The 27730-nt window shown below is 32.3% G+C and overlaps 1 protein-coding gene across 3 annotated transcripts in view; it reads left to right on the plus strand.

Moving 5' to 3' along the window:
• The window catches only part of LOC118190648 (mitochondrial inner membrane protease subunit 2-like), a 293811-nt gene that overhangs the window by 102277 nt on the left and 163804 nt on the right, over positions 1-27730 (plus strand). The gene's annotated exons all lie outside the window — the stretch shown is intronic.

Here is a 27730-nt window from a genome sequence, read left to right on the forward strand (position 1 = left end):
GCCGGATTTTTCCACGCAAGCGCTGTGGATGTTGCGGCGCCTGCGTGGCGATGCTTCAAACTGCCTTGTCTACCGTAATTCTGTTTGGGGTTTACTGTTCCTGCGATGACAGTTACCCGAATGTTAATTTTACAATTCGAAGGAAAATTCAGTTTTAGTATAATTTTATTCTTCTCTTGTAATAATTGGAGATTTATTTTAGTTGAAATTTATCTGTATTTTGTGATAAATACTGCTGGTGTTCCCATAAAATACGTTTTAGAAAACGTCTGTTTGTTCAAACCAAGTTTAAATGAAAATTGTTTGAGCATTTTTGTGATTTTAATGATTGCTGATGTTTTATTTTATTATGAGCGGAAGTACCCGATGCCAGTAAAGTTAAATTGAGAGTAATGTATCTAAAACAACAGAGAGAACGATACTGCTTGCTGTAATCCTTCTGTAATAACGATGCAAAATATACGATTCATAATCATACATTTTTCAGTCTGATGCTATATGGAACCCACGTAAGAAATTTCGATCGAAAAATAAACTAATTCTCTCTCATTATATCAGCAGTAATGGCACGCAGTTGTTAATGATTTTCGTCTTTTTAATCAAACGGTCTTAAAAACTGAAATTTCAACCTATATTCCATTTCAGTCGATTAAATGTGGCAAAAAATGTATCATAATTGATTAGAAATCAGTAACACGAAAAAACACAAGAACATGACATTCTTCTTTATATAGAGAGATTTTGTAAAACTTACAAATGTTTTATTAACAAACTCTACGATTTGAAAGCGAGCAAAAGCAACACTTTTCGAAATCAAGCCTTTTTATCTCCAACGCGCGAGACTGTTGCCGTTCGGAAAAATGAGTGCGAAAATAATATTTTTTAATTATTTAATTAATAATAATTTTTTAATTAATATCTCGGTTGATTAAAGTCGTACGAAGATGGGAATAGTCGAAATGGTTTCGCACGAGTTTTTGGAATTGGAAATAATGTATTTAATGTTTGGCAATGCTATTTTCATTTAGTAAAACTTAGAAATTTTTTATTAACAAACTCTAGGATTTGAAAGCGAGCAGTGGCAACAACTTAAGCAACGAAACTAAAGCAGATTTTCATCTCCAGCTTGCGAAACTGTTGCCACTGGGAAAAATGAAAGCGAAAATGATCGTTTTCCCGAGTTTTTAATTAACATTTCTGATTTTAGCCCCTTTTTTTTGTGGGAAAAACGTGAAAATTGACCTTCTCCATCACCCAGAAAAGAATCGTAGAAAGTTTGGTGACGATAGCTGTAGTAGTGACTGAGTTAAAGGACAAACAAACATACTTTCTTCTTTATATATATATATATAACCTTTCTTTCAGCAGCTGTTCAAGCGAGTTTCGTTTTCTACTGTACAATCGATTATTGTTTTGCCATTACGAGTATAACAATGTTTACCTGTCATTTGGGATTTTGTTGTTATGAAAGTAAATTTATTCACTTTGCCCTTTATAATGCCATTTATTTAAATGGAGGATTAGATGTACACAATGGATCGCACATAAGGAAAGTACATAATTTTGTGCCTATTTTATTTGAAGGGTTCTGCGATTCCTATATTGTTTCCTTTCTTATTAGAAGATTATAAAGCAGTTTGATATGGGAAGAATAATTCTGCAGAAACAAAAAGTGATGGATGAGTTTTTGTCGGTAGCAGGTATCGAATATTGTGATACTATGTATTGCATCTCTGACTATCGTTTTGTAAGAGCTTTACACATTTTATATCAGGTGGTTTTTACAGATGAGGCATGGTTTCGTCTGATGACTATATCTGTAACAAAAATTATCGAACATAGAGATTTGAGAACTTGGATTGTTTGTCGACGTTCCTCTGAACCTAACTGAAACTGGGTTCATGTCAGGGCGACGAATAACCAGTCTCTTATTTTTTGAAAAACAAATGGACACTGAAGTCTACCAAGATACTGTGTAGCTCATTCCTGTACTGCAGGGAGTATGCATTAGTTTTGGGTATAGCTAGATCAGGTGTTTTTAACCAGGAAGAAATTCCCGCCTGATGGGCTTTCATAGTTTCAAGGGGGAATGGGGGTGTGCCTTTTTTTTATTCCTTCAATATTTAGTTTTAGCTTATGAATAAAAAAAACTACGTTTATTCAAATTTTAGTATTTATTAACATTTTCCTTATTTTGTCCTTGTGTATAAAAGATATTAAAAATAATTAATATTTAAAAAAATGTATGCATGTTTTTCGAGTTTGGAAAAGAAGGGGCAAAATGATCGCATAGCAACGATGAAAGGGATGATTGGAGCAAAAGCGTTTGAGAACCACTGAGCTAGATTGTGCGACACGTTCGTACAGCAGATTCCAACATCAAGATATAGAGGAGACTGTTGATATCAGAATTATATTTAAGGGGTGTTGGAACCCCAAAATCTTCAAAAAATTGTAATTTCGGATTTTTGCATTTTCAAATTCTCTACACTTTTATCTTTCTTAAAATACCATTCTTTAATCTCTATGAAAATTAGAAATGTAAAAAAATCTAGTTTTAATTTGTCATCTACTGCTTTGATCAATGAGGATTTTTACATAAAAACGCGTTTTTCTCCAAACATGATTTTTTTTAATACTCGATATACCTTTTCTCAGGAACTATTGCTCACAGGTATCTAAACTTTTTATGGCTTATTTATTAGGTTCCCTAATATTTACTGAAATGAGCTTTTTGTAATAAACGTAGAAAAAAAATTCTTTAATTTTTTTTGTGTGAGAAAAGTGCTAAATTTTACTATGCCTAACAAAATATTCTGTAACTCTAAAATTCAAAATGTTTAAAAGCTCATTTCAGTATAATCAAATAGGTATACTTTAATTACAGAAAAATTTCAAGCTTGTATTGTAAGGATCCTAAGTTTTACTAACGTTTATTTTATTTTAAAACTGTACTATCACTTCTTATTTTCTACTTATGGCCAGAATTAAATGATTTAACTTGTTTATGCAAATTGTCTTGCTAACGCCCAAGTACTTAAGTTGTGGCTTTTTGACGAGAGAGAGAGAGAGAGAGAGAAGGAGTTTTAGGAAGCAAGCCGCTTGCCACTGTAGTTTTACGAGTTTTCACTCGGTTTCTGGTTGCCTTTAAGGCCAGAGGTTTAGCCCTCTTGATATTTGCAGACGTATCGTAGTTTCAGCAGCTCGGCGTACTACATACGTACCTTTCTTAAATAAAGGCCAGTCTTAGTGCTAGGCATTTGTATACTAAATAAAAGTTAGCTTTTTAGTTAGAGTTTTAGTTAGTAGTTTTTATATTCTTACGCTCAAATCACAAGTGGTTGGTCTCTGTATTCCGAAGTTCGGAAGTGCCTGTAAAAGATTGAAAATAAGGGGTTTCGTATACCCTTCCTGCTTGTGTTGTCTACTTCACACCTTCTTGAACATAGCTTGAGTAAGCTCCCTGTTCCTATTCAGGATCATTCATGTTTCCAACGCAAAACAAGAGAAACACAAGTCCTGACAGTATCTACAGCAGATTTTGAGAGAAAAGGTACATCAAAAATGGCCAATTTAACATTGTCGGTATAGGGTTTTCTGATACCCCTTAAAGTCTGTTATCATTATCATTAACATTATAAAGGCACAGCCCCGATCCTCCTAGGCGGCATAAGCCGGCCGTATGATCAAAAATTGGGACTGGCCAGAAAAAAACAAATACAAGAAAAAACAAAAAAGGTCCAAATCTGAGTCTCATTTTCGAATTCCAGTTCTATCTTTGTTCGTCTTTATAATTTTCATTATTGTCTCTGCAAAATCTTTCAAATTTGAATAGTTCCTTTTAAATTCTTCCTTATATTTCTCTTTTGCACTCCGGGTAAGCGTATATTCATCGGCGATGTGCCTGGCGTCCCCAAACTAGTCACATATTAAGCAATTATAATTATTTTGTAGATAGAACCGATTAAAATAAGTTGGGAAACCCCCATGATTAGTCAGTACCTGATTTAAATCAACATTATTTATAATATTCATCTTCTTGTTTAACTTTATATTTTTAATTAAATGTTTTTTCTTATTAGACGACTCCCAGCAAAAATTCCAGTCTGTATAAATCCAGTTTTCCATTTCAGCAATGTTCTTGACTCTTGGATGTCAAAATTATCCTTCCCATCCTCAAGTGCCACCATTTTATCAAGGGTGTCTGCCCTTTCATTTTCGACAATTCCACTGTGTGCTTTCACCCAGATCTAAAGTCTATAGCCAACTATAGATCTTGAACTCAGACCATGTACAATTTTTTTTGGGGGGGGGATACTTTTCAAATTATGCGTATAAACAACACACGGATCTAGGGAGAGTTAAATAGCACTGCTATCATATTAATATTGCTATCATAAAATATTGTAAATAAAGAAACTTCTTAAAGTTGCTTGGAACATGACGAAACGTGTAGAAAAATAGGTAGAATTGGGTGGAAGTCATTTCGAACATATGCCGTTAAGAAATACGTCTCATAAATATGTATATATTGTGTCTACGAAGAGTTCACTTTTAAAGTGAACACTTTAAAAGGGAATTTATAAACACTTTTAAAGTGAACACCCTCTATCTCTCTATATACATTTGATCGCTATTCCAAGACTCACGCTTCACATGATAATCAGTTTTTCGCTTGTTCTCACTTTGAAATAATGCCATATTATGCCATCACAAGCCATGAAATTGTTATCTGTTCCACGCAGGATGAGGAGCCTGATTCAAGTGTTCTCTTGCATTTAAGTCTTGATAATGTAATATAGAATGGTGCACAGCTGAATTCCACTCCTCGTTAAGAGGATCTGCTTATTATCTAGGCCCACAAAATCCAGGCTTAGGGCCCCAGAATTTAGTGGGCTTCCAAATCAACATAAAACTTTTTATAACTCTGTTTTCTCTCATGAAAACAGAGGAAAAGTTGTTTTCTCTGTTTTCATGAGAGAAATTTGAAAAATGAATTTTGTTTGCCACACATTTATAACATTCCATTGTGAATGTATTAAATGTTGTCCTCTCCTCTACTATTCCGCTTCCTGACAGCCACGAGAAGGTGTTGTTTTGACACAGTATTCAAATATAAAATGTGTCAAGTGGCTCATTATATATACTTTCTTTTCTACATGAAACTATATTTGGAAGTGAAATGCATTATAAAATCACCCATTGTTTAGTTTCTTTCTTTTTCTTTTTTTCTTTTTTTTTTATAGGATAAAAATAAAACGTACCTTTTCAATTGGATTAGATTTTTGACAAAGCATTTGAAAACTGCTACTTTATCTGCCTAGAGAGAGAGATGCCTTTGTGAAGGATATTTAAAAGGAAACTGGCTCGATTCACGTTATAAATCGGGAAAAATTACGAAAACTGTCATGCAGACAGCCCGTTCGCCTACCTTGATCACGGATCGAATTACCAATGTTCCAGTGATCTTACCGCCCGGCCGCTGGTATGCTTAACGTTTCGAAGTTCCAATGAAATTCAGTTTTCACCAATAAGATTGAGAAAAACTCTTTTATTTATTTTGTGATAAAATATTTATTGAGAAGTAAAACGTACTTTAAATTTTTATTATTTATTATGTTATTTCTTTTTGATGTTTTTCGTAGTAAAGCTGGAATTTGATTCAGCTGTTTTACCGCCTTGAAGGGAAGGGGAATAACATGTTACATCAATATTTTGAAATTTTTTACAATAATTAAATCTCTCAGGTTAAAACTAATTTTACTGCAAATTGACTGATTATCATTGATATGAACTTTAAAAGTAAAACAGAAAAGAATGTCGTAAACATAAACAAAAAGTATCAGTAGATTTGGTATAGTTGGCTTATTTTAAGTAAATATTGTGTTCTTCATCGAAATTATTAAAATATGAGTTGATGAGGAATATTTTGTTAGAGAGAAGAGCAAAATATTTTTAAAAACCCCGCATTTTGAAAATAACACGGATTATCCATGGAGATAAAAAGTGATAAAACAGACAGTCTTAATATCATTCCACATTAAAACAAAATGCCCTGAAAATTACATGTTTTCGATGGAATCTGGTAAATGTTCCTAAGAGTTCACACTTTTTTTTTATAAAACCTTTAGTAAAACAAGTTTAATATTTGAAAAAAGAAAAGAAAAAATCTGAAAGGTTCCAGGTTTTAAATTACGTCCAAAGGGACTTTTTTTTTAATATTTTATGTATTATCTTTATTTATTAAATTTCATGTTCTTCGCACTTAAACCATAAAATTTAGTTCAAGAGCAGTATCACAAAATAATTTTAAATTGAGCCTATCTTTAGAATTTCCGATACACGGTCTCACGCTGGAGATAAAAATGTGTTTTCTGTGCAACGTTGCCATGGCTCGCCTTGAAATCCTTGAATTTGTTAACCAAAAATTCGTTAAAACTTTACAACGTATGAAATCGATAATAAAACCAATTCCAAATTCCAAATTTGGGCTTCCAGATGCCCCTATTCGCAGTAGGATTACGTCATTCAAAATTGGATGGCTGTAGGTATAGTTGCTTCATTACAATGCGAGAAACATGTATACATTTATGCAGATTGTTCATTATTTAATTTCTTCAAATATAATACAAGGCGATAATATTTAGTGGCAAGAATCTGAAAAGCGAAACGGACATTAAGAATGATTCGACGCAGAATCGCAAAACGAAAACAATAGTCGTATACGAAATGAAGAAGTACGACGTGCTAAAAACTTGTAAAGTTGTAAAATTATATAAGTATTATTATTTTAAGTTAGAATTTCGTCAGTTCCGAATGATTTCCTTAACTATTCATTTATGATATCTTTTGTCTAAAAACTAATATTAGTTTATACTGTAGTTTTTCTAGCGTGTCATAAAGAACTCTTCCGATGGCTTTCACTCATCAAATACGCTAATCCTTAGTTGGTAAATATGTAAATGAAGTTCATTCAAAATGCAAAATTTTAGAGACATCTACTAATTTAATTACGAGCTGCCTTCCCTTCAGCCGGATAACTTCAACCTGACGACAGGAGCGGATTTCGCGAAGAGCTGGAAACTCTCCACTAGGGGTAATTTGATTGAAGGTCGATCGTATTACTCAGTGTATTTTGTAAATATCGAATGAACTGAAATTAGTGAATAAAATGGTTAACTTTGGTTCTCAGAGAGATATTCATCTAGTCATGTTCAGGTTACTATGTTCTGTGCGTGGATAGTTTTATCTCTTTGATAAACCTATTTAATCTTGGATGAAACAAACTTGGATGTGAATGATTGGAGAGAGTCAAGTGAAAGAACAATAAAAAGTTTGTTGAATCTTAAATATGACTTCAAACATATCTAAATCTTAAATCATTCCATTTGTAGTGAGCCTTCTCCATAAACTTTTGTTGTGATGACATGATATATTAAGGTAAAATAAGACGTCGTAAAAGCATTAATTTAGAAGTCAAACAACAAAAATCAGCTTTAAATTTGAAAATTAATGCTGATTTTTGTTGTTTGACTTATTTTGTTGTTTGTTTGTTGTTTGATAAATTAATGACATATTGGGTTTATCATTTCGCTGGTTTTCCGGGGTCATGACATCAACCAACGAGTATTAAAAAGTATGCAATTTTGCGAGCTTTTACCGATGTGATTCTAATTCTTCTCGATCATGCGCGAACTATCGATGAAATTTATGTTTTTTGTCTGTAAACTTATTTATGTTGTTTATTGTAAAAGAAAATTTTATAATTAAATTAGTTTATACACTGTTAAATTACTATTTAATACTTTGGCATTGTTGTGCTTAGAAAACATTTTCAAACTTGGTCGTCAAATGTAAAATTTGAAGAGATGTTAGCTAAGTATTTCTTAAAGGATACTGACAGAGGTAAAATTCATTATCAGCAAGATGTGTAACGTGTATACGAGCCAGTGTCCCTTAGAAAGAGACTATATTCTTTAGTGGATATATTCTTTTCGTATTAGAAAAAGGAATCTGGTCAATAGGTTTCGGCTACATTTGCTCAGGAGTTTCCTAGGTCGTAGTTGATTTTAACGTGAAACTTGCCAATATTGTGGTCTTTTGTGTAATTGTTAGGGATAATTTGTTTATATCGTTAAAGTGAGTTCCGTTGGTAAAAACAAGGCATTTCACAATGGCGATGCTAAGAAATCGCTACATAAGGTCATTACACTTTATGATATGGAAGCTGAGAAAGGAGAACTTAGCATTACCATCTCACAGCCAACGAATAAAGCCATTAACATTGCAGATGTATATTTTAGTTGAAATATAAAAACGATAGGATTATTATTAATTGTAATATAAATTTAATAACTATTTGTTTTCGTATAAATAGTATGATTATTTACAACACTAATTAAATTATTAGAATTCATTGTAATAATGATATTATAATTAAAGTCATGCAACAAAATATAATAATTGAATATTTAGAATTACAGTTATATCAAACGAAAATAAAATAAAATTCATTTATTACGTTTTGTTTAAAATAATGTATGTATAGTAAAACTAATCGGGCAAAGCAGTTGTATTTTTACGAATATGTAAATAAATAAATGCACAAAATTAAAACACGATGCAATAAAACAGTTAATTATAAATGATCACCAGTATACCAGCTAGATTACTTAAAAGCAATATTCTGTCTTCTCATTCCAATTCTCTGCTCTTTTAACGCTGTAAAAATAAACAGAGAAATAATAAGAACAGAAAAAATCTCTACATGATTCATGCCTATCCATCCTATTTTGAGAATACATCGATCCGAATCGCGCTTGCGTGTTTGCGATCATGGCCGCGGCTGAAGCGGTCGACTTATTGGCCCGTTATTTGGAAGTGTAACTTTTGAATTTAATCAACCGACTCTTGTTGCTCAGCTGAAGAGGTGAAGACTGTTTAAGTCTAAACTCAACCCAAGAAAAGCAAGGGTTGCTGCCGGAGGAATTAAATGTGTTGTTAAAAAGATGCTTGTAAAGGGCTCCTCAGAAGAAGATAAGAAACGGGTTCAAGAAGCTTTATTGAATAAACCAAATTTAACATCCGCTTCTGCTAAAGGTAGAAGTACCACGTTCCTTCTAAATGTTCCAAATAATATTGTAGAGTCATTAGGTTATTTTTAAAGTAGGAGTGATGACAAATTAGCAATGCCCTCGTCGGGAATCGAACCACGGACCTCTGGAATACGCGCCCAGCGTGCAGAACACCACACTACGAAGGCACGCTAAGAAGGCTGGAAAAATGCCTTATATACTCTCCCCTTTTAAAGGACGTCTGGTGTTTTAGGGGACCCAATCGCCAAATCCTGGGTGTGGAGAATCATCAACCACCACTCTTTTTTAAGTTCGGGCTCCACTGTAGAGACATTAGGTATTTTTTGAAAAATGGGCAACGCCTTCGCCGGGAATCGAACCACGGACCTCTGGAATACGCGCCCAGCGTGCAGACCACTACACCACGAAGGCACTCTAAGGAGGCGGGAGAAATACCTTATAATATTAGAGACATCGAATTAATAAATGTGCTGAAAAAGCAAAATCCTGAATTAGATGAGTTAGGAGAAGTACGGGATCTAACAAAAGTGAGATTTATATTGAAGAAGTTTGGAGAGGGTGGTCTAAACTTTATAAATTGAATCCAAGCCCCTCAAAAGCAAAGTTGTGATGGTACATAAAAAGACGAATATTGACTGCAGAATAAGTTTATCATTTGAGGACGTTCCTATAGAAGTTACTGCAATAAAGTATTTAAGAGTTATGTTGCATAACAGATTTCAGTGTAAGTATCATACTTCGTATCTCTCAGGCAGGAGGTATAATCAAGATTATTTAAAATTTCTAAAAACATTTATGGAGTCAAAATATATATTCTTAAATTGGTCTATAGACTAAGAATAAAATCGATTATTTCCTATGCATTCAAGGACGTGGAGCGTTTCTTACTGAAGAAACTAAATTGCAAGCTTCTAAGGAAAATTTCAAGATTTCATTTAAAAATTATTAGCAGCTACGGGACTATTAAGTCTTAGTCCAAAGGGGCTTTGTCCCATAGGATTTGCCATTTTGCGTCAAATCACTCTGAATGTCAGTGTCACTTTTCAAACTGTTGCCATCAAATGTTAGAGTGCTGCATTATATTTGAAGAAACTAAATAATGAAAAATCTGCATAAATATATATATATTTCTCACATTGTGATAAAACAACGGTACATAGAGCCATCGAATTTTTAATGACGTAATCCTTCTACAAATATGGCACGTGGAAGCCCAAATTTGAAATTTGGAATTTGTTTTATTATCGATTTCATATTTTGTAAAACTTTAACGAATTTTTTATTAACAAACTCAAGGATTTCAAAGCGAACAATGGCAACGTTAAGATTAGGCAAGATAAGATTGGCCGTCTTTTGTTGTTTATGAAGAAAACTAAAAGAGAGACTTCAAACAGTACCGAATTAATGATGAGTGCAATTTGCAGTCAAAATTCTTGTAGTAGTTTGAAATCAATGCGCATTTTAATATTTAGTGATTTTCTTTTTTCACTGCAATACTACAAAAAATTAGCATTTCAGAGAAACTTGCTGTAAAATTCAGGTTATTATTAAGTTGTCGACAGCGATAAAGATGCGATTAATATTTTTTTCTTTTACTTATCATTATTTTTAATTTCCTCCCATTTGCAATGATATTATACAGTTGTTTATTAATTGTTTTAATGTTATAACTTACTACTTGTGTAAGTCTCGTAGTATTCTTTGATGAACACGAGGAGTGAAGTTGCAATCAAAGTTAACAAAATAAATTATAATTAATGTTGACTATATTTTATATGCATATTACAAAATGAATTTATTTTAAATACTTATTTTTAAATTTTTCTTTTCAAGTCTCATATTATTTTGCTGAAGCCACTACTCTATTGACAAACATAACGTAAATGGTATATAACTGAAATTCAAATTTCTCTAATTGATAATTATTTGTCGAAAAAAATTCCATGTTTTAATGCTCGAAGTTTAAATACTTGAATAGCATTTATCAAATGTTGCGTGTTGTGACAATTTTTGATTATGTTTTATTTACTTTGTTGTGACAATTTTTGATTATGTTATAATTTTTAAAATCCCTTTTTCTAAGTCGTTTTTTTATAGAACTTTTGTATAATTATATATATATATATATATATATATATATATGTCTTTATTATTAGTGCTGATGGAAGTTAGTCAACTCAGAATGTACTTAATTAAATGCTTTACTCTAAATTGGCATTAATTTTTCAGTAATTATATTTCCTTTTGTTTAAGAATATAGTAGCCGAATGGTCAAGTTCTCTTCAGCTTTAAATCCTGTTGAATGGACTGATTGAATGGGAGTTTTCTCATATGCAACGCAAATACGTGTAAATTCACGTAGAAAGTCTTCTGTGAAAGCATGTTTGTTATTTATTCTTTGTTAATTGAATAAAACCAACATCCTTACGTTACAATCTTCAACTCAATCATAATTTAAAATTAGGCAATAAAACAATCTTAGTTTCGTATTGGTTTTTGAATAGAACTCTATCGATTTCAAAGGCGGTCAAACAAAGCTCCATGTTCTTCAGAAGTGAAAGCAATTTTTTCCCTGAAGGAGAGGAATCTGTGTTTGGTCGCCCTCGAAATCGATAGTTTTATTCAAAATCTACACCAAACGTTTTTTTGCACGATTTTAAAATATCGCAATATGATTGATTACATGTGTAATTTACAATTCCTTATTTATTTAAATTTTTAATTGGAAGACCTGGTTTCTAACTATTTACTTAAATTTGTCAAGTAAATAATAATTATGTTACTCCCCTGAAGTTTAAACAAAGAACACGAGAGACCATTCTAGACAGGAGTGAAAAATCGAAGAATGGTTTTAAATTTTTCTTTTTTTTTGGGGGGGGGAGAGGAGTTCTAAAAGATGTGGTTTCCACGTATTGAATATGAAAACTTCGTGAACTGTAGGCAATTTGCCTTTTTAGGTAAAGAAACATTTCCTTTGCCGTTGGAGAGTGGTCATGGATTGAGTTTGGTGCCTTTTTTGAGCATGGCGATATACCCATTAGTGAATAAATACCTCCGTTTCGACGTAGTAGATGACGAAGTGGACGGACAGCAAAATGACCATGTAGTAATGGATGAAGAAAGCGGAACTTTGAGGAAATGACTCCAAATAGCCCTCAATTTCAATGGAAGAAGAATAGCGACAAAGCAAAAGAGGTTTCGGTTTTGAAAGGAGACCGAGACCTCCGCCCTGCGAAGCCAAAAGTAAGCTTGCGGAGCAAAGACTGAGTAAAAATTTTTCATCTATGATTTGAGAGATTTAACCACCTTTCTTCTTGGCGAAAGACTGAATTAGCTTGTCAGAACCCTGGAATAATCCTCTCCGTCCAATTCGTAGTAGGAATAAAGGAGGTTGTCTCCGGTCTTCGACTTCTCCCTCGAGGAAATCAGCGGAATATCCTCGACGTGACCGAGTGCCCAAATTAATTCAGAAGGAACTCTATCTTGTGTAAAGACAATGTCAAATGACATTAGTGGTACTCCCGTTCACTCTCCGGAATATTCTGTGTGTTAGTCTCATTTATCCTGTGGACTAGATAAGAACATCTATGATAAACTTTGCTATTAAGATGGAAATCGGCGGACATAAAATAATTTTTCCAGGTATGATCTTAAATTTATAGTTAGCTATAAATCTACCTGTGTGTTTGAAGTGTTATGTTGTTTATTTTGTGCGTAAACTCCGGACTTCTTTTAAAAGTTTTATATTTGCTCAGGAACTTGTGCAATTCCTTCAGGTAAAGATAAATAGCCCTGTCTCACCTCTCTGCTCAATCATTGGTAGATTGGTCAGCAATCATTGGTAGATGCCTATTGATAACCGTTGGTAGATGCCTGTTGATAATCGTTGGTCAACAGTCATTGGTAGATGCCTGTTGATAGATGCTCAATCATTGGTAGATTAGTAGATTGGTCTCACCTCTCTGCTCAATCATTGGTAGATTTGTTTAGTTTGGAAAGTCTGATTTCGTCACATCGCTTAATTTCTGGAATGAATACTGTTGTTAAAATAGTTAATTACATAGTATCTCATTCTTCACTGGTACACAGGCAATTTAAATCTCTTTTAGAAGAAGTGGAAAGCGAATATGCGGAATATCGATTATGCAGATAATATTTTAAATAAGTTTGTGTCATGTATAGAACGCATTAAAGTTTTTCTTAATAAGAAAAATCAACATTTCCCCAAATTAAACAGTAAAGAATGGTTATGCTAATGAATGTTTCTGACGGATATAGCTAAACATTTCAATGAACTAAGGATTGAAAAGAAAGGGCCAAACAGTGCTTGAATTTAGGCTTTGCTACAAAATTTAACATATTTTCCTGTGATATTAATACTAGTACCTATTAGTACTTACCAAATGTAACGCTCTTGCAAATACATAGACAAAGATGAACTTCAAATCTACGTTGAAAGCACTTAAGGAGGGATTTTCCAAAAAGTGCGAAGACTTTGAAATTTGTATACTGTATTTTCCTTCCTAATCAAACCAGATTTAATAGACACATTATTAATCCCATCAAATTTGTCAACTTTTGAGTGGCTGCAAGTTGAAAATCCTGAAATGGAACTTAATAAACTAACATCTCTACAATTATGGAAAGCAAAATTTATGGAATTACGAAAATGTCTGGAAGATAACGGTAACGTTAAATCGACATATATTTTAAACTATGTCAATGGCGAAGAAATTTAATTTGTTTGAAGAAAATTGCATTGTCCTGTGCTTTCCGCTTTTGCTTCCACATATCTGTGTGAACATATCTTTTCTCATATGAAAAATATTTTGAGTCCACAAAGAAGTTCTTTAACAATTGGTTATTCAGAATCATGTATCAAACAGAGAGTCACAAATTATATCCCTGATATTGCGATGTTAAGTAAAGTGGTACAGGGACAAGGTTCACATTAAAATTTAAATTTTTTATTTAACTATACTGAAGGAATACTTATATTTTCTGTCGTTTATTTTAATAATGTTAATAATATAATATTTTTTATTTTAATAAATATGTTTAAAAGGCCACTATAAATAACCATTCTTGTAGCAGCCACTGTAAATATTGTTTCAGATTTTACTGAATGTAGAGGCTTCATGATGATGTTATCCATATCAGTTATTAGAATATGTACACTGCTGGGGGGGAGACAGTTCTATATCTTCCGTTCTACTGGCCGATTGACGAAATTCAAATTGCGTTTTTCATGTCTCGAAAGCACGACTTAGGATATATATCAGATTTATATATAGCATTGTTCTAGTATAGGTATTTTCATATAAAATCGAACTTTTTCTGAAATGACATGCCAATTGTTTACCATATTTCTATTCTGCGACTTAAATTATGCTTAAATATTAAATTTTGTAAAAATTGGCGCGAAATTTACGGAGAAATTCAAAAATTTATCTTGGCAGATTTTTTTCAGTTTGCGCATTTCACTTGGCGAACTTCTTAATTTATAGCAAACTATTTTCCTTTCTCTTTCTTCATTGTAAACGAGCGGAAGAAAGTTATCTTTCATTATTTAAATAGTTTTGACAAAGTGCGTAAACCACATTTAGCGTTATTACTGCTTATAACAAATATGCCAAATTTCACAACGCGCCAATATATAAATTCACGTACATCTTAGGAAATTTGGAATTAAAAACTCTAATTTTTTGCAGGTGTGCTTAGAAATACATCAACTTTAAGGTGATGGTAAAAATTATATAAAAGTACAAATTTTAAAACTAAATCATAAAAGAGGCTGAATTTTATTTGAAATGAACCTAAATTTCGAATTCTAGAAGAAGGAGTCAAGTAACTTTAATAAAAAAAGAGATATTAATAAATATATATCAAATTCTATTAGCACTGAGGAGCTAAAATTTTGAGAGCTAATGTTTTAAAAACTACTTGTGCGATTTTTATCAAACTTGGCAGTTTGGCATAATTTGAGTCGTAGAAGCGAAATATGGAAAAAAAATGGGCGTGTCGTTTCAGAAAAAGTCCGATTTTGTGTCAAAATATCTATATTAGAACACTGCTATATATAAATCTGATTCATAACCTAAGCTGTCTTTGGAGATGACATGAAAACCGCAAGTTGAATTTCGTCAATCAGCCCAGTAGAACGTGAGATATAGAACTGTCCTATTTTTTTTCGCAGTGTGCATCATACATAATATATGCACAATTTTAATTTTTTATTTATGTTGAAAGAGTAGTTATCTTTTATGTTGCTTATTTTTATGTGAATAAATATATTTAAATGATGCATAATTAATATATAATGAAACTCTAACTCTGTATTCTTGTCCTCATCTATTATCGCAGGAATCGAATTGTTTCAAATATTTCTTATTATGCGGCATCCTGAATCATTTGTAGATTGATTTGGCACACCTTAGCTGCAAGGTTGCCGACCCCTGTTTTAAACCGTTTAAGTAATTTTCGAAGATCTACTGATATTAATTTCTCCCTATAAAGAAATTCTTTCTAAGTTTGTTCTGTTTCTCGTCTGATTTTGCTATTTGAAATTTACGATATAAACAATTTTTCAGCAGTAATTTTATTTTTGGATGGGCTAATATTTTTGTATTCTTTCAACCGGGTTTGTTTGAAAGAGTACCAGCTTTAGATCAGCAGATAAATTCATCCAGATAACATTTTCTATGCCATGCTTTGGTTCAAAATATATAATACCAGACAGTGTAGAAGAGACTGTCACAGAATAATAGCATAGATCCTGGGTTATGAATCTATTTGTAAGACAATGGTAATCGATAAAGCGAGCATCGTTGCTATCGAAATAATCGCTCTTTCAATAATAGTGCAGCTTGCTTAACATCCATTTCTTAGTTTATATTTGCTTAGTGTAACATTAATGTTTAACTGTGTGCATCGTTAATTGGATATCTGATCCACATAATGCGCTTTTCAACATTTAATGTCCATTCAATGTAAGAACAGATAAATGCTTCCACATACAGGTATAGTGACGAGAATGTGGAAGTTAGTGGAAGTTACATGCGTTATCTCTTTGTTCTCCCGCATTAAGATACATTTTCCAATATTATTATTACAAATACATTGATTTACGGCGAATATAATGCAGTGCAGTTCATGATAAATACAGCACTAAATATAGCTAAGCACTGCTACAAATTCTCTGCATGAGTAGACAAAAAAATCTTAATTACATTCAATATTCTTGTTTTTAATACGTTATTTAGTTATTGAATACGATGCATTATTAAAACAAATAATTTTAAATTTTATATAACTAGTAGACGTACCCGATGCCGGTTACGTTAGATTGAGAGTAATGCATCTAACAACAGAGAGAACGATACCTGCATTTTCAATCTGATACGATATGGAACCCACATACAAAATTTCGATAGAAAAATAAGATAATTCTCTCTCATTATATCTGCAACAACGGCACGCAGCTTTTAATGATTTTCGTTTTTCTAATGAAATGGTCGTAAAAGCTGAAGTTCCATCCAATATTTCACCTATATTCAATTTTAATCGATTAAATGTGGCAAAAAATAGATCATAATTGATCAGAAATCAATAACGCGAATAAACACACAAACAGACATTCTTCTTTATAGGTATAGATTTTGTAAAACTTACAAATTGTTGATTAACAAACTCTACGATTTGAAAGCGAGCAGTAGCAACACGGTTTCAGAATTTTTAATTAATACTTCGGTTGATTAAAGTCGTGCGAAGATGGGAATAGTCGAAATGGCTTCCCACGAATTTTTGGAATCGGGAATAATGTACTTAATGTTTGGCAATACTATTTTTATTTTATCGTAAAATTTAGAAATTTTTTATTAACAAACTCTAGGATTTGAAAGCGAGCAGTGGCAGCAAATTTCAAAATAAATCAGATTTTCAGCTCCAGCTTGCGAGACTGTTGCCACTCGGAAAAATGAGGGTAAAAATGATCGTTTTGCCGAGTTTTTAATTAATATATCTGATTTTAGTTACCTTTTTTTTTTTTTTTTTTTTTTTTTTTTTTGAAAAATAGACGTCGACCTTTTCAAGGACCCAGAAAAGAATCGTAGAAAGTGTGGTGACGATAGCTATAGTAGTGACCGAGTTATTAGCGAACAAACACAAAGAATTTTTTCTTTATATGTATATAGATATACTAATTAAAAATGTTACATTTGGTGAATAAAACAAGTTATGTTGCTTTCATAAAGTATTGCAGCCGCTAGATCGACTAATGTGTACAACTTAAGTTATCAATATTTGGAAGATATGAAATTTTGATTAACTTAGAGTGCAGTGAAATGCTTTTAGAATCATACCTGTAACTGTGCATTGCATTTAGTATTCTGACTGCATTTACTCCTGGCCACTACAATATGCCATGCAGTGCAGTTCATTAAAAATCCTTATGGTTGTGTTTGTACAAAATATTGTTTACTGCACTCAGTATTCCTTTTACGTGTACTGCTTCATTACTTATGCCGTTTACAAATTTGAAGCGTATTTTATGATGCATCGCTAAGCTCTTTGTTAATGCTTTTCAATGTTTCCCGAGGTGGATTCGTTGCATAGATAGAAAGAAAAAAAAAGAATTGTATTACAGAAGTAATATATGTAATGATTACTACAGAAGAGCTATAGTGTCTCCTCCTATCATTGAATTCTTCAATAAAAACAAAAGAAAAGTTAAATGTTCGATGTCTGAGTTAACATAGTACTGTTAATGTACATTTTGTAACATACATTACATAACAGGTATTTGAAACACACCAGAAGCATTGTGATTTAAATATGAAGGAACGAAATAAATTGAATTATATTTCATTCTTTATATTTAACGGTAAAATATGATATCTAAAATAATATTAGTAAATTATCGCAAGTAAACAAAAAATATTTGCAAGGACAGCTTCTGTTTTCCTCACTTACACCTTCTATTTCATAATATATTTCTTCTCATAAAGCCTTTTGTTTTTTGTCCTTGAGACCTTTCGTCTATGCAGTTTTCAAATTTCAGTCTTTCGTGCTGAAGGTCATAAATGACGCATGTACTATCATAAACACTGTGCGTCCCGAAATAACATAAGCATTGATTACCCATTTTTTAGCTACAAAGTTCGTTACATTCGAACAAGATAAACTAAAACACAAATTCGAAAGTGAAAATTTGGACTCCGAGATGCACATGTTCGGATGCAAGATTGCATATGTTCTATGTTCGACAGCTCTAAGTATTACTGTGTTTCCACATACTCACAGAATTTTCTTGTTTTAATAATAGAGAAGAAAATAATTAAATTTATCTTCTCTGCACAGATATTTTAAAGTAGGAGAAAATCGAATGTTTTATATGCATTGTCAATAATACTTTAAAAAATAAAATAAGAATGATGATATTTGTATCTTGTCATCCGTATTATTATTTTGCTAGCCATTGTATCATTCAAAAATGTATCAAAATAAATTTTAGTTTCAGGAAATTTTTAATTACATTTATTTTTAAAATTTTAGAAAATAGTATTTGAAGAAAACGTTAAAACAAAAAAGTCCCGAGCATCTCTCAAACTAAAATAGAAATTTTCTCTGGTTCGATATAGGTAAAATTAATTTCATACATATTTTTTCGCTTTTTTTTTTTTTTTTCATCATCCATTTAGGATCTTAAAACGTTAAAGATTTTAAAGATTCTTAGGTTAGGAGTATTTACTTTTGACAAAGATTTTAGAGATTCCTAGGTTAAGAATATTTTTGACATACTTTAGCTTTTTATATTCCCTAATCAATGTCTTTTTCCTTCGAGTTCTTTTAATAAGTTTACCCAAAATAAATGTGTTCCGAAATATTGTTTCGCTTCTACTTTCATAAAATGTTTTCCGAAAGCTCATTCAATCACGCACTTCAGCGAATGAAATTAAGTGGTACATCGCCCGTCAACCACTTTATGCCACGCTTTGATTCTACTTTTCCAATCTAATCCCCAAAAGGAATCGCAAATTTGTGCTTCGGACCGCCAGCCTCTAAAGTGGGCTTAGGATATGTTGTCAATTACTGACCCTCGGGACAATTCTGAGGCCTAGTCACGTAATGTGAAGAGATTTAGGAGCTTGTTTGTCGCCTGCGCCTTGTCTTTACTGGCGCTCTGTAGAAATTCTCCACTCTCTTTATCTTTCCTTCCTTTTCAGGCTGCGCCCTTTTTACTTGTTTCCATTCTGAGAGAGCTGCACACAGCTGTTGACGATTGATTAGAGTTGCTGACAGCATTTGTTCATGCTAGTGCTTTTAGCCATCGAAAGAAAAAGAAGTTTTAGGGATTCCGTTTCTTGTTTGCTTTCCCCAGCGAGACCCGGTCCACTGCCTGCGATCTATTAGTTAGAATAATATTTTGACTTTATTCCTTTGAACGACCGTATTTCTTCAGACAACTAGGGCCTTGGCTAAAAGTTTTTCCTTTGGCGGGAGAACTAACAAAGATTGTGTTGCTCTTGGAGAGATGTTGTATTAACATCTGCTGAAGAGACCTCATTGAACACTATTAAATGCTATCAATGCTTTACAAGTATATGTGATATAAAATGGAGGACGAATAATTGTTTGTTGAAATGCAAGTAATTTCTAGCGGCAAGTTATCTTTACTTTTATGCAGAAGCTGAAGAAAGTAAAAAACCTCAAACAGGGTTCTGATTTTCTCGCATGTAAGTAAATAAGAGAAATTTTCATTTACATAATTCTCCTCAAAGGCATTTCTCTTCTAGAAGAGTAGCTTTCGTGCTATGCTGTATTTAAGGGTGCTCATACACCTTAAACCCGTTATGATCTTCGAATTATGTGACTGTGACAAAAATTGGGATATTTTATTTATTTTAAAAGCAATTACTTCCAACTTTTTACAGCTGACTACATAATATAGCTGCTTTGGAAACTACTAACCAGAAAGTTTGTGTTGCCACATATAGTTTTGTAATTTAATCTGATTTGTGACAAAATGTTTCGTCGTGTTTCCACCTTGCGGGCATGATATTTTAAAAATGGCTAATGGTACATACTTGAAATTGGATGGAATTCTTTATATGGGCACTATTTACTAACTCAACAAAAAATCTGATGAATATTATAATATTAAAAAATTTTATACACGAAAACATTACAGATTTTTTTTAAGAAAATACATTTTATAAACTCAGCTACAAATTAAATAAAAATTTAACATGAAATTCTCAGTATTTTTGATTTACAATAGTTTCTAAATGTTGTAAAAGCTCTATATTAAATATGGAATTAAATTATGCGACAGAATGTTTTAAACTGTGTGCGCAAGGTGGAAACATGACGAAAAATTTTGCCACGAAGCGGATTAAATTATAAAAATATTTGTGGCAACAAAAACTTTCTAATTACTTTTTCAAAAAAGCTACTATATTATTATGTAGTCAGCCATTAAAAAGTCGGAAGTAATTGCTTTTAAAATAAATATGTTATCCCAATTCTTACAACAGTCACATATTCGAAGATCTTACGGGTTTAAAGGTGTATGAGTCCCCTTAAACATGTAAGCAGACATGCTATATTTAAGCATGTAAGACAGGGTCTAACTCTGTTATAGTATTGTTACGGATTTTATATTTAGTTAGCTATTTTTTTTAGTAAAATTGTAATTAAAATTGTTCATTTTCCCGTGCAATGCAGCGCGTGACGAGTTTTAAGAGAAAGCTACTCCGAAAAAGTAAAAATACAGGAGCACGTGCATTTAATAAATAGATATCTCGTAATTTATATTTAAACTGAATAATTGTAATTGACTACTGTGGCCGTAATTCTGCTTTTTTGCTTTCCAGAAATTTCGAGAAAACGGAAATTACCAGAGCATTCTCGTGCCCGATTAAAAAACTGAACATTATTTAATTTTCGAATGTATTTTAAGATTAATACTGCATAACATCATTCAAGTCGAAATTGTTGATAAATCGAGTGCATTGCGAGAATATAAGAATTTAAAAATTAACTTTTCTTGATTAAAGAATTTTATATTTATGAATTTTTTTCTGGTCACTTTGTAGAGTCATTAGGTTAATTGGAAGCAGAAAAGATGAAAAATATGCAACCGCCTTCGCCGGGAATCGAACCTCGGACCTCTGGAATACGGGCCCAGCTTGCTACCGTTACACCACGAAGGCATGCTAGGGAAGTGGGAGAAATACCTTATATACTCCCCTTTTTAAAGGGCTACTAGAGTTTTAGGGGACCTAGTCGCCAAATCCTGAGTGCGGAGGATCATCATCCACAACCCTTTTTAGTTCGGGCGCGACTATAGAGACATTAGGTTAATTGGAAGCAGAAAAGATGAAAAATATGCAACCGCCTTCGCCGGGAATCGAACCACGGACCTCTGGAATACCGGCCCAACGTGCTACCGTTACGCCACGAAGGCACGCTAGGGAAGGGGGAGAAATACCTTATAACTTCAATTTCGGTTTATCGAAGTTCGATTGTATATATTTAGCAATTTCTAAACTTATGAATTTAGACATTATTTTTTGCAATCACTTACATTACTTTGTAAAACATATTTTTCACGTATTTTGAAATATTAAAAAAGTTCATTTGCTATATAAAGTGTTACTCGTTTGTAGCATAAACTCAATATTCTTAAAAACCCCCAGAAAGTCTTAAAACAGACATCTTTGTAGGTAGCTCTTGCGTTCATTGCTTTCTAATAAATTCAGTGCTTTATTAGACTTGATTATTTTTAATTATGGTGTAAGGTATTTTCTCACTTCTTACTGCGTGTCTCCTTGGTGTAACTGGGAGCTCGTTCGGCTAGCAGTTGAGAGGTCCCAAATTCAAATCTCAGCGAAGGCGTAGCTCATTTCTTCTGTTTTTCTGGCTTCCAAAAATTCTAAGGAATCTGCAAGTGGCTTCCGAACTAAAATATGGTGGTCGATAATTCATTACCTTCAGGATTTCTCGATTAGGTACATTCCGTCCTTAAAGTAGTCGTTCCTAGTCGTCCTTAAAGTAGGCGAGAATGTAAGGTATCTTCTCCCTTCCTTGCTGCGTACCATTGTGGTGTAACCGGAAGCACGTTCGACTAACAATTGAGAGGTCCAGAGTTCGAATCCTGACAAGAGCATTACTGATTTTTCCTATTTCTTTCCTTTGAAAAATTTAGTAAGCCTACAGTGAAACATGTAAATTTTTTAAAAATAGATAATTTGTTCAATTAATTTATCTTACTTTTCTTTTGAGAATTTCATGTATATTTGCATTCAAAGTAGAAATTTTAACAGTGCTTAAAATCATGAAATCGTATTTAGGATTTATACATATTTATTTTTATATACAAAATATATTTTATACTATATATTATTTTTATATTATTTATGCATATTTATTTTTATATTATTTAGCAACAGAATAGAACTAAATTATGTCTCTTTTGATGGATTTTGTGTAACGTCTCTTTCGTAATATTTTCATTACTTTTATATGTATGTGAAATTTAAACGCTGTTTTGTGAAATCGTATTGTAGAGACATTAGGTATTTTTTGAAAGCAGGAAAGATGAAAATGAGCAACGGGAATCGAACCACGGACCTCTGGAATACGCGCCCAGCGTGCAGACCACCACACCACGAAGGCATGCTAAGAGGGCGGGAGAAATATCTTATAATATTATTTTATATCTGTAGGAATGTTTAATCCATCTTTTAGACGTACACTTAACTTTAAAAATGCTTCTACATCACATTTTATGTTTTTAAAGCAAGTATTCCAAATTTCCTGTAGAAATTTTAGACATTTACCTAAGTAAGAGTTTTAAAATGCAACATTGCGGTGTTCAAAAGAGAAATCCACACAAAAATTATCCCTTCGTTTAAGTTCGGCCTTATCGAAAGGCTTCGTAATCTTTGTTTTGTAAGTATAATATTAATAATGTATATATATAGTATATATGTATAAAGAAGTATAATAATAACAATGTATATATATAAAGAAGTATAATAATAATAATAATGTATATATATATATATATATATATATAAAGAAGTATAATAATAATAATGTATATATATATATATAAAGAAGTATAATAATAATAATGTATATATATAGTATATATAAAGAAGTATAATAATAATAATGCATATATATATATATATATATATAAAGAAGTATAATAATAATAATTTATATATATATATAAAGAAAAAAGTCTGGGTGTTTGTTTGTTCGCTAATAACTCAGTCACTACTATAGCTATCGTCTCCAAACTTTCTGCAATTATATTCTGGGTCCTGAAAAAGGTCGACGTAGAATCAGATATATTAATTAAAAACGCTTAAAACGCTAAATTTCGCCCTCATTTTCCGGAGTGGCAGTTGTCTCGCGTGCTGGAGGTAAAAATCTGCTTTATTTCGAGAATTGTTGCCACTGCTCCCTTTCAAATCGTAGAGTTTGTTAATAAAATATTTCTAGGTTTTTTTAAGGACGAAATAAAAATAACATTGCAAAGAAATTAAATACATTATACATCCCGATTCCAAAAATTTGTTACAAACCATTTCGACTGTTGCCATCTTCGTACGACTTTAATCAGCCCAGATATTAATTAAAAACTCCGAAAACACTAAATTTTCGCACTCGTTTTCCCGAGTGACAACAGTCTCGCCCATTGGACATAAAAATGTTTTATTTTGAAAAGTGTTGCTACTGCTCGCTTTCAAATCGTAGAGTCTGTAAATCAAAAATTTGCAAGTATTTCGAAATCTATATATGTAAAGAAGAATGTGTGTTTGTTTATTCGCGTTATTGATTTCTAATCAATTATGATAAATTTTTTGCCATTTTTAAATGACTAAAATGGGAAGGAACTTGAGCTTTTACGACCATTTGATAAGAAAGACGAAAATCATTCAAAATTTCGTGCCATTGTTGCTTATATAATGAGAGAGAATTTGTTTTTCTATGGAAATTTTTAATGTGAGTTCCATATCGCATCACACTGAAAAATGTATGAGTATGAATCATATTTTTTGCATCGTTATTAGAAAAGGATTACAGCTGTATCGTTCTCTCTGTTGTTAGCTACATTACTTTCAATCTAATTTAACTGGCATCTGGTTCTTCCGTTAATAAAAGGTTAAAAAATGCAGCGAGCTTCTGTGATTCTTTTTTGATTTTACTGTTTACGAAGTTTTTAAGACTGTTTAAATTAAGATTCTGACGGTTTGTAAAGATACATTTAAAATATTAATGCATGTTTTGTTATATTTTTTCTTTATTTGAAACGGAAGGACGAGGAGGAAAGAAAATTGAGGGAGGAAGTTACCTTTCTTATTTTGACTACTTTTAAAAATGGTTTTTTAAATAATTGCTTTACATTAAGTAATGCTTATTCTTTATTTGAATTGCTTACATTTAAAATAAATGGCTGAAGATAAAGAATAAGAGGATTACATTTTTTGAGAGGATCGCCTTGGTGGAGGAATTAAGAGAAACTGGCTCACGTTTCTTCAAACCTATGGGGCATAACCTAAGTACTCATATTCCGGAAGTTGCATTGTAGTTCATTGTTATAAACGAGAAAATAACGACTTAAATATTTGGGAAGGGTAGTTTTAAGTAAAATTAATTTTTAGGAGAAACCTTCATATTGAAAGTTTGAAGTTTGAAATTGTGAGGAAATTAAAATATCAACTGAGGTTTTGAAGCTACAGATAACTGAAATAAGAGAATTATGCATATTATCCCAAACAAAAATATAATATTGAAAATATCCCACTTTCTGTTTCTTTTTCTTCTATATCTTTCTTTCTATTTTTTTTTCTTCTATTTCTTTCTTTCTATTTCTTTTAGTATTATTGTATTTCAAATTAAGTGATTCACTTTATGCAAAATTTTAATTAAAATGCTGGAAGTTTACTTGGCTAAAATGCCAGATGAAAATAATAAAATTCTCCAAATTAGATACACATGCCATCTTTTTGAATAACTAAAGCATGTTAAACAAGCATTGCTTTAGACAACTGAATTTTGAGTCACAGTAGTTAATAAAGTCTAAAATAATCAGAGAATAGACTATATTTTTCAGAACAAAGAATTCAGAGATTTCAATCTATTGTAACAAGTTATGAAGCTGTTCATTATTTGAATTATATTATTTCCATCAATTAAAAATTTTAAGTGAGTCATAATTGAAAAACCTTTCCATGATTATCAGCTTCGAAAAGTCCCCAGTTTATCTCTTATTACAAATAAATATCTGCAGTGAAAGTTATTTGTTTAAAGAGGCCATCTTCCTCCAAGATCAAAATCGCTTTTGGAACCATAGGTGATTGTCTTTGGAAAGTTTCACTGTGTTCGTTTTATTATTCACTTGTTAAATAATTACACGTAAAACAATTTTTTCACATAGTCACGCTTTTTTGGTTCATATTTAATGGGACTCATACACCTTAAATCCCTTAAGATCTTCGAGTATATGACTGTTGCAAGAATTGGGATATTTTATTTATTTTAAAAGCAATTACTTCCAAATTTTTACAGCTGACTACACAATATAGCTGCTTTGGAAACTGGTAACCAGAAAACTGATGTTGCCACAAATATTTTTATAATACAATCTGCTTTGTGAGAAAATTTCTTTTTCCGTTCAAGTCATGTTTCAACCTTGCTATGCTTGATGATATTTTAAAAATGGCTAACGATACATACTTCACATTTGATGGAATTCTTTATGTGGGCACTATCTTCTAACTTAACTAAAAATCTGAGGAATATTTTAATATTAAAAAATTTTATGCACGAAAACATTATAGATTTTTTTTAATAAAATACATTTTATAAACTCAACTGCAAATAAAATTAAAATTTAAAATGAAATTCTTAGGATTTTTGGTTCACAGTAGTTTTCAAATGTTATAAAGCTATATGTTAAATATGGAATTAAATTATGCAACAGAGTATTTTAAACTGTGCGAGCAAGGTGGAAGCATGACGTGAACGCATAAAACATTTTGTCACAAAGCAGATAGAATTATAAAAGTATTTGTGACAACACAAACTTTCTGGTTACCAGTTACCAAAGCAACTATATTATGCAGTCAGCTGTGAAACGTTGGAAGTAATTGCTTATATATTTTCCCAATTCTTGCAACAGTCACATATTCGAAGATCTTAAGGGTTTTAAGGTGTGATTAATCTCTTTGAGTAACATTAGTCCTCATTCAGTATTTGAGTATTGAAATATAGATTTAGCATATGAACATGTGTGAAGGGAAGAAATGTTTAAAGCTGAAAAAGGTTTTGAAATCTGTTATGTATGAGTTGATAGTAATTTTATCCTGCAATTTTTTAGTTGTAACCATACAATATTTCACTCAGTTTATTTCTTCCGCCTTCCTAGCATGCTTTCGTGGTGTGGTGTGTGCTGGTCTGTACGCGGGCGCATATTCCAGAGGTCTGCGGTTCGATTTCCGGCGAAGACGTTGCTTATTTTTCATCTCGCCTGCTTTAAAAAAAAACAGTTACTGTCTCTACAGTGGCGCCTGAACTAAGAAAGGGTGTTGGATGATGATTCTCCAGACCCAGGATTTGGCGATTAGGTTCCCTAAAAATCCCAGTCGCCCTTTAAAAGGAGGAGTATATAAGGTATCTCTTCCGCCTTCCTAGCATGCCTTCGTGGTGTGGTGGTCTTCACGCTGGGCACGTATTCCAGAGGTTCGTGGTTCGATTCCCGGCGAAGGCGTTGCTCATTTTTCATCTTGCCTGCTTCCAAAAAATACCTAATGTCTCTACAAGTTGAGATTTAGAGAAGAATAATGCAAAACAATCGAAAAACGCCATGTCATGTGTCTTTTGATTTCCTTAAATTTTCTTCATCAATCAATTAATTTTAATTCCGTAAATTTCCTTTATTTGCAAAACAAAATATACGAGACGCTTTCACAAAGGAAACTTAACCGAACTCAATCACGAAGCTGTGCAAACCTTTTCGTTAAGAAGGGCATCTTAAAATAAAGCAAGCAAAACAGCAAACTCGAAAGCACTTAACGCGAGCGAACAAAGAATTTAGCTTTCTTTCGACTTCTGACGTTTATAGACCCAGTTCCCACACTTTCTACAGCTGTGTTTCTCTCACACATTAAGATTATTATCCTTCTTACTCGCCTATTTGGAGTTGTTCATGGACAGACCCTAGTGACCATTGCATTCGCAAGTGGATAAGTTTTTTTTCCTTTCCCCAGAGTAATGGATAACAGTATGAAATAAATTGGCGAAATTTCTTTTGGAAGTTAATGGATTTATTCATATAAATATAAAAATTCATACATATAATTAGTATTGTTACGAAATGTCTAGCCGTGGAAAGATAGCTTTCCCGCAAAGCAGGTTTAGGGTTGCCACATTTGTTTAGAAATCGCTCATTTGGCAACAAAACTGTCGATATGCCGTAGACGGATGGAGAACCTTCTGGAGCGAATTCTTACTGGTTTAGCCCAGAACGTTCTCGAATACAAGCCAAAAGCTATGTAAACCCTGCTGGTACGCGGAGAGTCAGCCAGTACGGAGACCATCGAGTTGATAGTCATCCTAGT

The sequence above is a fragment of the Stegodyphus dumicola genome, chromosome 1, assembly GCF_044657685.1.
Source record: "Stegodyphus dumicola isolate Sdum_Otavi_A_Nest chromosome 1, ASM4465768v1".
Classification (NCBI taxonomy): Eukaryota; Metazoa; Arthropoda; class Arachnida; order Araneae; family Eresidae; genus Stegodyphus; species Stegodyphus dumicola.